This window comes from Chrysochloris asiatica, unplaced genomic scaffold (assembly GCF_000296735.1).
Source record: "Chrysochloris asiatica unplaced genomic scaffold, ChrAsi1.0 scaffold00102, whole genome shotgun sequence".
NCBI lineage: Eukaryota > Metazoa > Chordata > Mammalia > Afrosoricida > Chrysochloridae > Chrysochloris > Chrysochloris asiatica.
In genome coordinates, this window is record NW_006408620.1 from 3919419 (window position 1) to 3933544 (window position 14126).

General features: G+C 43.6%; 1 protein-coding gene across 1 annotated transcript in view; it reads right to left on the minus strand.

Moving 5' to 3' along the window:
- Nucleotides 1-14126, minus strand: part of SHISA9 (shisa family member 9) — a 399748-nt gene that overhangs the window by 142235 nt on the left and 243387 nt on the right. The window lies entirely within an intron of this gene.

Consider the following 14126-nt stretch of genomic DNA (forward strand, 5'->3'; position numbering starts at 1 on the left):
AAGGTCAGTTAGAACCAAAAGGTTGGTGGTTCAAACTCACCAGCTGCTCCACTGAAACCTTAAAGATGCAGAACCGACTCAACAGCATTTAACAAGAACAATGAAAGTATGATGCAAAGGTCCCTAAGTGACATGAACTATTTGTACTCAACTACTAACCCTTGTGTGGTGCCGTAGGGTAAGCACTGGACTGCTAACACCAAGGTTGGCAGTTGAAATCCACCAGTCATTCCTTGACACCTATGCCAGGTTTCTGTGAGTTGGAACTGACTCCACAGCACTTAGCAACAACAATACTAACCCAAGGAAACACAGCAGGTAGCACTGTAGGATAAGCACCGGACTGAGAACCACAAGGTTGGGGGTTCGAGCCTACCTACCAATCACTCCATGAGAGAAAGATATGATTGACAGCCTTGGAAACACCGTACAGATTACTCTAAGTTGGAACCGACTCAGTAGCACTAACAACAACCAGCCCCAACGGTTGGTGACAGAGACCCATCAATGCATCACAGAACAGAAGACTTAGCTAACTGCTTCCATAAAGATCACACTTCTAGTCTGTAACACACAGGGTCTCTGTAAGTTGAACTAGGCCTGACCACAAATCACAGCAACAAAAATAAGATGAAATGAATTCCAGGTAAGGACGGCAATATGTCCCTGGTACATGTGGCCCACCAACCTTTCGGTCAGTAGCCAAATGCAAACCATCTCCTTCTTATCATTAAAGGGGTCCTGGTGTGACACTGTAGGATAAGCACTCGACTGAAAGGTGGTTTGAACTGAAAAGGTAGGTGATTCAAATACACCAGCTATTCCTCATAAACCCTATAGAGGGTGGGAAGCAACTCGACAATCCCTAACAACAATGACATTATTATTAAAAAATAATCATCTGCTTCCCTACCTTTGGCAATTTCAGAGTTCTTAAAATGCTTTAAGGAATGAAATTTAGAATAATTTCTTCTTAGGTGTCATTCTATAAGCCACAAGGCACTCTAAGGGCAAAGATATGACCGTCTGAGTTGCTAAGTCAACTCCAACTCACAATGACCATATCTGGACCAAAGAACGCAACATGACCTGATGGAGCATGGAACACATCCTCACAATCACTGCTAGGTTAGAGTTCATTGCTGCAGACACTAAGTCAATCCATCTCATTAAGGGTCTTCCTCTTTTTCATCGACTCTTGAATTTTCCAAGCATAGTCTCCTTTTCCAGGGACTGGTCCCTCCTGATGAAATGCTCTAAGTACACAAGAAAAGGTTTCCTCATCCACACTTCTAAGGAGCATTCCTCCAAGAGAGATTTATGGAATTCACTGAAATATAAAACTACAGGCAAACAATCTTGGCAATAGAACGTAACCCTTACAGGTGTGGAAAGAGAAGTTACATGCAGTTCATCCTTAGGTTACAAACATCCATTTATGGGCAACACATAAAGCCCTTTGCTGCTTTATGTTGTTAGGTGCTACTGAGTTGGTTCTGACTCGTAGCAACCTGATGTATAATAGGACAAAACACTACCTGGTCCTTTCCTACCCTTACAATTGTTATCTTTGAGCCCATTGTTGCGGCCATTGTCTCAATTCATCTCATTGGGGATCTTCTTCTTATTCCCTGACCTTCCACTTTACCAAGCAAGATGTCCTTCTCCAGGGCCCAGTCCCTCCTGACAATATGGCCAAAGAATTTGTCCTTTTGATGTTGTTAGGTGATGTTGAGTTAATTCTGACTCATAGCAACAACCCTGTATATGGTTTCCGAGGCTGTAAATTTTTGTGGAAGCAGAAAGCCTCATCTTTCTCCCATAGAGCAGTTGGTGGGCTTGACCCACCAACCTTGTGGTTTCCAGTCCAGAGTTGATCCTATGAAGTCAGTGTGCTCCCATCTGTCCACTAATGATCTGTAAATTTGCCCTCACTTAGGAAAGACTGAACTAACCCCTACTGGCAATGGATTTGTCACCAACATCACCCTCACCTGCTGCAAGAGCAGCTTTTAAATCATGGGAAAGGCTTTGAACTTTTTTGCATTAAACTCAGGCTAAATAAGGACAGTGGTCACCTGTTCCAACTTATCTACAAATGAGACTTCAAGACGCAGAAAGAATCTCGTTCGTAATTCGGGAACTGCCTGTAACACAAAAGAAAAACAAAACAAAAGAAACTTAACGGGGGCCCACCACACCCCAAAGTTCACTAATTAAATTGGAAGTAAGACTTGCTACCCTAGGAGGGACAAGGACAAGAATGTGAGAGTAAACATCCTCATTTTTCAAAATCAATCATAATATGGATTGAATTGTGTTTCCCAAAATATGTGCTGCAAATCCCAGTCTTATGAGTCAGAATCTATCAGAGGGCAACAGATTTGGTTTTGTGTTTATTCCTGTGGTTATAATCCCATTTGGGGATGGGTTTTCTTTGCTGTGTTAATGAGGCAGGGCTCTTGTGGGGTGTATCATGAATCTACCTCTTCCAAGATACAAAAAAGATTCAATAAGCAAGCAGAGGTGGGAAGACATGCCAAGCCACACAAAGATTACCCAGGAGCATAAAAGATAAGGCCCTTCCTCCAGAGCGACAGAGTGAGACTTCTAGCCTCCTAAAGTGTGAGGATATCAGTTTCTGTTTATTAAAGGTACCCACTTGTGGTACTTCCATTATAGCAGCTGTGGGTAACTAAGATGGTATGAATTGAATTGTGTATCCCCCAAATTATGTTATAAATCCTACCCCCTATACATGTGGAGTCCTGATGTGGCGCTGTGGGTAAATGCACCAGGCTGCAAAGCCGTTTAAACTGCAAGGTCGGTGGTTCAAGCTCACCTGTAGCTCCTTGACTTGAGGACACTTAACAACAACAACAACCTATACATGTGGATAGAATTTCATCTAGGACGAAGGCTCTTTGTTATGTTACTAAGTCCATCTATCAATGCACTGTTATTGTTAAGTGCTGTCCGGTTGGTCCCAACTCACAGCGACCCTGTATAGAGTTTCTAAGGAGCAGCTGGTGATTTGAACCACCAACGGTGTGGTTCAAACCAACCTTGCGGTCCTGTGCTTTAGCCCACAGTGCTGAGTGGTAAGCCAATCACATTTGAGATATGAAAGGAGTAGCTTAGCTGGAGAAACAGAAGAAATACAGATGTCACATGGAGATCTCCAAAGAATGCCAAAAAACTGAGACAAGGATTAGCCCCCAGAGCCGACACAGAGAATCTTCAGTAGAGTCAAGAACTTGGACTTCCAGCCTCCTAAACAGTTTGAGGACTATGGTATGCCTGATCCAACCCGTGATATTCTCCATCACCTCATATGCATGTGAAAGTTGGATAGTAAATACGGGAAACTGTAGAAGAATTGATGTATTTGAGTTGTGGTGTTGGAGAAGAATACTGACTGCCAGAAGAACAGATCTGTGTTGGAAGAAGTAAAGTCAGAGTACTCCTCAGATGCCAGGATAGCCAGACTTCATCTCTCATACTTCAGACATGTTACCAGGAGGGACAAGTCCCTAGATAAGGACACCACCCTTGGAAAAGTGGAGGGACAGTGACAAAGAAGAAGACCCCCAAAAAGATGGATGAACACAATGGTAGCAACAATCGATTCAACCGAAACAACAACCGTGAGGCTGAGGCAGGACCAGGCAATGTTTCCTTCTGTTGTGCACAGGGTCACTATGAGTCAGCATCAGCTTGAGGTACCTAGCAACAACCACCACCACTAACTGTACGAGAATCGATTTGTTTGGCCCACCCACTTGTTTCTGTTTAAGCAGCACTAGAGAACAAAGGGAAAGGACTTCAGAGATTTCACTTCAGTCTTATAGCTAATCAATGAAGAAACGAATTAAATGCACTATTTGAAAACACAAACATGACCAGCTGAAGAACGAAAAGAATGACTGCAGAAATCAGAGTAATTGACAGGAAAGGAAGAACAAGACAGAGCTCCAAAAAGATGAGTGGTCATTTGGAACACCCAGAAACTCTTCAAACTGTGGATGCCTAAGTCAGATGCTGGCCAATTATATCAGAATCCCTGAGGTGGGAACACATAAGCCCCATATGTGATCCAGTGTGTGGCCAGAATTAAGAAGCACCAGCCTAGAGCCAAAGACAGTGTCCTGGGGTGGTGCTGCAGGATAAGCACTGGACTACGAATCAAAAGGTCAGTGATTCAAATCTAACAGTTGTCCTTCAGCAGCCCTATGAGTTAGAACCAACTAGATGGCACTTAACAACAACAACAGGGAGAAAGACAGGGACCCTTCAGGCACAATGGTTAAGGATTCAACATACCAAACGGATGGCAGTTCCAACCCAGGCAGGGACTCCCCGGGAAAAAGTCCTTGTGACCTGCTTCCATCACAATCAAAGCCTGACACCACATGGAGAAGTTCTACTGGGTCACACGGGGTTGCTATGAATCCACTCAACAATGACCAACAGAACAAAAGAAATGGAGCGAAAGAGGGAAAAGTCGTTATAATGAATAGAAACATTCCCCCCCAAAAATGAGGGCAGAATCATTAATAAACATGCATGCTACATCAACTAATGGAAACATGATCCAAACCATCCATTAAGAAAAAAACAAGACTCTCAGACTGAGTCAAAAGTTACAAGCCCTCAATTCCATACCACAAGGAGGCAGCAGAATGAGTTCTTGAAGAGGGCACTGTACTCAAAGTCAGAAAAGAGCCTCAGGAGAGGGAAAATGACTAACACACTGCTAAACAAGACACTGCAAGTTCCTGTCCACCTCGAGGTGCCATGGATGAAAGTCCTGGTGATCTGCTTCTAAAACAAGTCAGCCACTGAAAGCTACATGGAACACTTCTAGACTGGGTCACTGCATTGGAGTTGACGTGACAGCAACTGGCTTGAAGTCAACTATACCATAGGATGCTGAGCAATTAATCCGAGAATCTGGATTATACGAAGAAAAATGTGGCATGAGGATTGGAGGAAGACTCATTAACAACCTACAACATGCAGATGTAGAACCTTGCTTGCTGAAAGCGAAGAGAACTAAAATTATGTATTCATGAAGATCAAAGACCACAGGCTTCAATATGGGTTGCTTCTCAATGTAAACAAAACAAAAATGTTCACCACTGGATCAATAAAAAACATCAACATAAATGGAGAATATATTGAAGTTGTCAAAGACTTTATTTTGGTCAGATAAACCATCAACATTCATGGAAACAGCAGTCAAGAAATCAAATAATGTATTGCATTAGGCAAATCTGCTGCATAAAACCTTTTTAAAGTATTGAAGAGCAAAGATGTCAGTTGGAGGACTAAGGTGCACCTGATCCAAGTCACGGTATTTTCAATAACCTCATTTGCATGTGAAAGTTGGACAGTGAATAAAGTTCATAGAATCGATGCGTTTGACTTATGGTGTTGGAGGAGACTATTAAAAGTCCCATGGACTACCAAAAGAACAATCAGATCTGTGTTGGAAGAAGTACAACCAGAATGCTCCTTGAAGTCAGGATAGGCAAACTTGGTCTCTCATACTTCGGGCAGATTATCAGGAGGGACCAGTCACTGGAGAATGATATCATGTTTGGTAAAGTGGGGGGACAGAGAAAAAGAGGAAGACCCCCAATGAGATAGATTGACACAATCACGGCAGCGATGGGCATCAGCAATCCAGGACCGGGCAGTGTTCACAAGGTTGCTATGAGTCAGTGCCCACTTGATGGCACCTAATAAAACAACAACAAAACACTGGAGACTATATAACCTTATACATGGTACAGTTTCCCCTCTGCAAGCTTCCATTTCCTCAAGGGTGAATCAAGCCCCTCACTGTCTCCAGGGGAGGCTTAGATGAGGTAAAGAATGGGCAAAAGTGTTGTCAATTTTGAGGTACTAAAGACATGTTCGTCATGGTACCCAGACTTGTGGCATGCCGCAGACACTTCAGATACAGGCTCTCATTCCATCCAGACCCAGTTCATCACGATCTGCATTTTCATGATCCCTACAAGTAACCTGTGTGTGCAGCAAAACTGAACAAGGAGGCTGCTGACCTTTTCAAGAGTTAGAGAAGACAAGAGTTACTGCCCTTTCTTTCCTGCTGCCTCATACCTTTGTGGGTGTGGCTTCCTTGACTGAGATGTCCTCCCTCCTCCATCCCCACATGGTCTCTTTGATCTACTGCTCAGCTCAGACAAGTACCTCCGGACACATGTCCTCACAGACACCTCCTTACTGAGTCAAACAGGCACCCTTCTCTACTTGTATTCATCTATTACTACCTTGACCTGCTACACCTTAGACTAGATGTTGGGTTGGGTGTCGTCTCCCAAGCGCAGACAATGAGCTTTTCAAGAGTCTTTCAGTAAGCACCAATTCTGACTCACAGTGACCCCACTGACAAAGCAGAACTGCCCCATTGGGTTTTCTTGGCTGCCATCTTTATGATGGCTCCTGTGGAGCCAATGTGGTTGAGTGGGTTCAAAGTGCCAACTTGTGGTGAGCACCTGAGCGCTTAATTTTTGTGCCACCAGGGCTTCTTAATAAGCAATAGGCTCTTGCATTTCCAGAACGTAGCACTGAGACTGTCTATCTAAGTTACCTAGAGCTGCCGCAACAAATGACAATGACCACAAATGTGGTGACTTAAACATTAGCCATGCATCCTCTCCCAGTCCTGGAAGCCAGAAGTGTAAAATCAAGGGTGTCCACAGGAATATGCATATGACAGTTAGACAAGGAATCAGGAAGACGGAAGAAGAACCGATGCACTTGAATTACGGTGGAGGTGAAGAACACTCAAAGTACCATGGACTACTAAAAGAACAAGCAGATCTGTCGTGGAAGAAGTACAGCGAGAATGTTCATTAGAACTGAGGATGGTGAGGCTTGTCTTGTGCTATGCACATATTACCCGGTGGGACCAGTCCCTGGAGAAACATATCATGCTTGGTAAAATGGAGGGTCATCAAAAAAGAGAAAGGCCCTTAATCAGAGGGGCAGCCAAATTGACCGCAACAATGTAACCAAACAGAGGACTACTGTGAAGACGGCACCGGACTGGATAGTGTTTTATTCTGCTGTACAAAGCGAGATATGAGTCGGAACCGACTTGACAGCACATAACAACACAATCCTTGGCCCCCACCAGTTTCTAGACACTCCAGAATCACTACCTCCAAGATCACATTGCCTCCTCTTCTTCCTGTGTCTTTCTTCTGTGAATCTCTTTTAAGGACTCTTGTCAATGGATGTAGGTCCCAACCAGATAATCCATGCAGACCAAATCTAAGCAGATTAAGGTGGACTAGAAAGACCTAGAGATTTGCTTCAAAAACCATCCAATAAAAACCCTGCAGATCACAATGGTCCAATCTGCACTGATCTCTGATGGTGGGAGGGCACAGGACCAAGCAATGTTTCATTCCATTGGGTATGAGAGATCGCTCTGGGGAACCAATCCAACAGCAGCTAACAAGGACAAACCAAGGTAAATTCTTCATCTTGAGAGCCTTACCTTCATTGCAAGGACACTGGTTCCCAAAATGATCATACTCACAGATTCCAGGGACTAGAGTCACCCATCAGTCAACCAAACCTTCTCCTTTGTTGTTCTTGTGAAGTGCCGTTGAGTCGGTTCCAACCCATAGCAACCCTATATAGGGTTTCCAAGGAGCAGCTGGTGAGCTTGAACCACCAACCGAGCAGTTCAAACGGCTTTGCAGTTGGGCGCATTAACCCACAGCGCCATACTAGGTCTCCAACCTTCTCTTGTTGTTGTTATGTGCCGTGGAGTCGGTTCCGACTCATAGCAATCCTACACAGGGTTTCCGAGGCTGTAAATCTTTACGGGAGCAGACCACCTCATCTTTTTCCCATGGAACTGCTGGTAGTTTCGAACTGCTGACCTTAAGGCTCGCAGCCCAATTCGTAACCAGAGTACCAAAAGAGGTCTACTGAATGAAAGCACACCCAGTTTATAGATGCAAAAACTGAAGTTGAGAGTGTTAAAAACAAAAAGAAAAACGAACTAAAACTTCCCAGAGGTGAGGGGAGTCGATAAAAATGATGGAGGTAGGAGAAGATGGTAGGAGGAGAGGAAGCATTAAGGACAACAGAAATCAATGCTGAGATACACACAATCCTGTAATAATGGTGATCCGTAAATAGGTGAATGAACAGACACACAGGTTGAACGGTGTGGGAAGAAGCGTGGAAGTACACCTCAACTCTATATATGTTTGACAGCGGATATTTCTAAATGGGTATTTACCTTTGCTGAAAATATATCCCTGAATGTGGTGGAGCATACAGGGGTCAAAGACATGAAAACTTCTTAAATACAACCAGACACCAAGGTCAATTGGCAAGAATCTAGTCCACAAAGACCGTGTTCTGCATTCTCCTTTGGTGAATATTGACTGGGGTCTTCAAAACTCTCCCGGATAGAGTGGGCGAATACAAGGGACAAAGCCCCAAGATTTTTTTTTTTTTTTAAGACTGGGCTTACTGATCAGAAAGAGACTGGAGGAACCTGAGACGATGGTCCTCGACCACCCTTCAGGTCTAGAGAAGAACTCACCCTTGCGGCCCAATATCCAGCCAGGTAGTAGAAAGGTTTATAGTGGGAACAACACCAGTAAGGTACGCTCACCACGGAATGGCCACTCACTCAAAGTCACAAAGGCAACGTTTATCTAAGGACCGAGTTGAGAAAGGATGGGAAGGTGGGTGAAAGAAAACCACAGGGAGGAAGTGGTTAGATGTTGCCTGGAGGGTATTGCAACCACTGAGATGAATGAATATGAAAAGCTGATGATTTGCGCTGTAAACCTTTACTCCATGCACAATAAAAAGTTTTTTAAAGAAAAGAAAAAGTTCGTGAGTGGTCATCTAAGATGCAACTGTGGACTTTCCCTGTTTGTAGAAAAGAAGAGTGGTCACAACTGTCGGCAATTGGAAACAATTCACCCAACAGACTAGTGGACCAGTTTCCATGACCCCGAGACCAGGACTAGGTAGTACCAAACTAGCACTCCCAGCTGCTCTCAAAGGGATCGCATTTGAAGTTCCTGGATAGAGAGTGAGAAAAAGTGGAACAAAACTCAAAATCATAAAAAATAAATTAAATTAAATTAAAAGACCAGACTTACTGGTTAGATAAAGACTGGAGAAACCCCCATGATTATTGTCCTTGGTCACCCTTCAGATCTGGAACTGAATTCACCCTCAGGATGCAGTTTTCAATCAAACAACAGGTCTGTAAGGGGAACTGTAACACTAGGGAGGAACGTACACCTTAGAACAATCGTCCACTGGAGATCAAAGGATAGCATGTGCCCAAGGACAAAGTTCTCCGAGAAATGAGGAATGAAAGCAGAAGGGAAATGGGGAAAATTCAGGGAGGACGTGGAATAACTGATGTTACATTGTGGGGACTGTAATCAGTTACATGAAATAAAATGTGTCTGAACTGTTGAATGGAGAGCTGATCTGTTCTGTAAACCTTCCCTCAATTCACAATAAAAACTTGAAATGAGAAAACCTTCCCAGTATCACACAGCTAAAACAGCATTGGGACAAACATCTATACTTGTCTCCTAAGAGTTTGTCCAAATATATTCAATGGCCCTAAACCTACCTGGGAGTTTTGGTGTGGTGCCATAGGAGAAGCAGATCACCAGGTTGGTGTGAACCACAAGGTCAGTGTCAAACTCATCAGCCACTCCTTGGAAACTCTATGCAGGGTCGCTATGAGTTGGAACCAGTTCAATGGCACTGAACAGCAATAACAAACATACCTGGACTCCTGGAGTGGCGCTGTATGATAAGCACTGGACTGCTAACCACAAGGTCAGCAGTTCAAACCTACCTGCCATCCTTGGAAACCCACACAGGGTCACTATGAGTTGCAACCAATGCAACAGCACTGAACAACAACAACAAACCTACCTGCCCACATGCAAGGCAGTAATTGCACACCCATTACATGCCAGTGGTTGTGTCAGGCACTCTACACCTATGTTATTGTTGTTGTTAGGTGCCATCAAGTCGGCACCAACTCATAGCAACCTTATGCACAGCAGAACAAAACAATGTTCAATCCTGGGCCAATCTCACTACTGTTGCCACACTTGAGTCCATAGATGCTGCCACCTGGCCAATCCATCTCGTTGAGAGTCTTCCTCTTTTTCTCTGACCCTCCATCTTACCAAACATGATATCCTTCTCCAGCGACTGTTCCCTCCTGACAATATGTCCAAAGCATGAGAGACGAAGTTTGGCCATCCTGACCTCTAATGAGCACTCTGGCTGCACTCCTTCCAAAACAGATCTATTGGTTCTTTTGGCAGCCCATGGCACTTTTAGCATTCTCCTCCAACACCATAACTCAAAGGCATCAATTCTTCTACGGTCTTCCTTAGTCACTGTCCAGCTTTCACATGCATACAAGGTTATTGAAAATATCATGGCTTGCATCAGGCGCACCTTTGTCCTCAAGCTGACATCTTTGCTCTTCAACACTTTAAAAAGGTCTTATGCAAAAGATTTGCCTAATGCAATACATCGCCTGATCTCTTGACTGCTGCTTCCATGCGTATTGATAGTTGATCCAAGAAGAATGAAGTCCTTGACAATTTCAATCTTTTCTCCGTTGATAAGAATGTTGTTTATTGGTCCATTGGTGAGGATTTTTGGTTTCTTGATATTGAGATGTAATCCATACCAAAGACTGTGCTCTTTGATCTTCATCAGTAAATGTTTTAAGTCCTCTTCACTTTCAGCAAACAAGGTTGTATCATCTGCATATCGCAGGTTGTTAATGAGTCTTACTCCAATCCTGATGCCACATTTTTCTTCATAGAACCCAGCTTCTCAAATGATTTGTTCAGCACACAGGTTGAATAAGTACAGTGAAACAATACAACCTTGTCGCATACCTTTCTTAATTTTAAAACATTCAGTGTTCCCATGTTCTGTTCGAAGAACTTCCTCTTGGTCCATGTACAGATTTCTCGTGAGTACAATTAAGTGTTCTGGAATACTCATACTTCGCAATGTTGTCCATAGCTTGTCATGATCCACACAATCGAAAGCCTTTGCGTAGTCAATAAAGCACAGGTAAACATCTTTCTGATATTCTCTGCTTTCAGCCAAGATCCATAAGACATCAGCAATGATATCTCTTGTTCCACGGCCTCTTCTGAATCCAGCTTGAACCTCTGGAAATTCTCTGTTAATGTATGATTGTAGCTGTTTCAGTATTACCTTTAGCAAAACTTTACTCACATGAGATATCAAAGAGATTGTCCGATGATTTCAGCATTCCGTTGGGTCACCTCTCTTTGGAATGGGCACAAATATGAATCTCTTCCAGTCAGTCAGCCAGATAGTTGTCTTCCAAATTTCCTATAGCATTTCCTTCTTCCAACAACTGGGGGAGGGTAGACATTATCCTCATCATTTTTCAGATAAAAAAATTGAGACTTGGGTTCAGATAAGGATCATGTCAGAAACCTCCAAGGTGGCAATAAGCATTAGAGTCAGGATCTAAATACAGGGTCATCTGGCTGTATCTACACATTCAACAAACATTTACTGCATGTCTAATAAGTGCTGCGTTTAAGCCACACTCATTCTAGACCCATTTCTGGGCCAAGATTCACCAAGGTTAATACCTGGCTCCAGAGCTGTCATTCTGCCCACTGCTCCATACTGCCTGATCTCAGACAACACTTTTCCTCCTTCTCCTCAAGATCTTTTCAAATTGGAAACTTCTGACCCTTCCTGAGACCTTCAGCAATGTCACCCTGCCCATACCATAAACCATCTTTGTTTGACACATTCTCTTGGAGCCAAGAAATACTTAGACACAAGAACACCTTGGAAAGTCCCAGAACATGAGATCCTGAGAACTTGTCACCGTCTTGTTGCCCTCCCCCAGGTTCCCCACCCCACCCCTCCACACCATTCCTAGTAGAGCCCATCATGAGCTCTTTGTCAACCTAATGAGAGTCTGTCGATTACTCCAGGAACTAGCTGGGATGCCTACTTCCCTAAGGGACTGATATGAAATGTCATATCCAGGGATCTCTAAATAAGACTCCATCCCAGTTTCAAGAAACTTACTCTCCAGTGAAGGATTCAGCCTGTGGACAATGCTCCAAAATAAAATCAATTATAAGGAAGTTTGGAGAATTAAAATAAAGATTTGTCTTGGAGATAATGGAGCTGTCCAAGCAGGAAGTGATTATTTGAACTTGACCGAAAAGGCTGTCTAGATTTCTACAAGCAGAGATGAGAAACAGTAGTAGAAAGAGGGTCAGAGATTCTTGAGAAAGATTGGCAGAGACAGTTTGTTCGTAAGAAGGTCAGGACTCAAGTGCCTAAAGGTGGGGCTATTGGTCATGTGGTAGAAAGAGTTTACAGTAACTTACAGACATGTCCAGCCTGGGCGGGCCATCGTCCGTTTTTATTACTTGCTGCCTAGGGATTAATATTTCTACAGCCTTCAGTAAGGAGCTCTGGTAACATAGTGGTTATGAATCAGGCTGCTAACCTCAAGGTTGGCAGTTCAAAACTACCAGCTGTTCCACATGAGAAAGATGAGGCTTTCTGCTCCCATAAAGATTTACAGCCTTGGAAACCCTGTGCAGGGTCGCTGTGAGTCAGAGCCGACTCCACGGTACTTAACAACAACAACACAACCTTCAGTAAGGAAAGTACCTCAATGTAAAGGAAACAAAATTCCTCACAACCGGATGAATAAGTCACATCATCATAAATGGAGAAAAGATTGAAATTGTCAAAGACATCATTGCGTTTGGGTCAACAATCAACAGGCATGGAAGCTACAGTCAAGAAATCAAACAACATTGCATTAGGCGAACCTGCTACAAAGAACATCTCTAAAGCATATTGTCCGGAGGAAACAGTCACTGGAGAAGGATGTCATGCTGGGTAAGGTGACAGGTCAGAGAAAAAGAGGAAGACCCCCAACGAGATGGATTGGCCAGGTGGCATCATCGATGGACTCAAGTGTGGCAGCGGTAGTGAGGTTGGCCCAGGATCGGACATTGTTTCGTTCTGCTGTGCATGGGGTCGCTATGAGTTGGTTCCAACTCGATGGCACCTGACAACAAGAACAAAGCATTCAAGAGCAAAGATGTCACTTTGAGGATTTCAAGTGACTGACCTAAACCATGGTATTTTCAATGTCCTCAGATGCATGTGAAAGCTAAACTATGAATACGGTAGATCACAGAAGAATCAATGCATTTGAATTATGGTGCTGAAGAAGAATGATGAAAACACCACGGACTGACAGAAGAACAAACAAATCTGTGTTGGAAGAAGTACAGCCAGAATGCTCCTTAGAAGCCAGGATGGTGAGACATCTGCTCTCAAACTTTGGACATGCTGTCAGGAGGGACCAGTCCCTGGGGAATGACATCATGCTTGGTAAAGTAGAGGGTCACCAAAAAGAGGAAACCTTCAAGGAGATGGACAGACACAATGACAGCAACAATGGGCTCAAACAGAACAATTGTGAGGATGGTCCAGAACCAGGCAGTGGTGTGCACAGGGTTGTTAGGAACTGGAGTTGACTCGAGGGCGTCTAACAACAACAAATATATTGAGAATCATCCTTACTACGTGAACCAGACAAGAAAAGTGAATAAGGGAGTGAAGGAGTGAGTGAACTAGCACAGGTACAAAACTGTTAAGACAGACAGACAGACAGACATCAAAAGCTGAAAGGATACGTAGATACACAGATGTTAGCATGTTGTCATTGTTGCAGCTGCTAGGTACCCTTCAAGTCACTTCCAACATATCCGTACCAATAGCAGAATGAAATGCTGCCCAGCTTGAGCCCACTGATGCAATCACTGTGCCAACCCATCTCATTGAAGGTGTTTCCCTATTTTTCACTGATTCTGATGTCCTTCTCCAGTGTTTGGGCCTTCCAGATGCTATGACCAAATTAAGGATGCCAAAAATCTGCTGTTCTAGCTTCTAAGGAGCATTATAGGGATACATAGATAGATAGTAAGAAAGAAATGGAATTGAGAGATGGATGGATGGATGGATGGGTGGATGGGTGG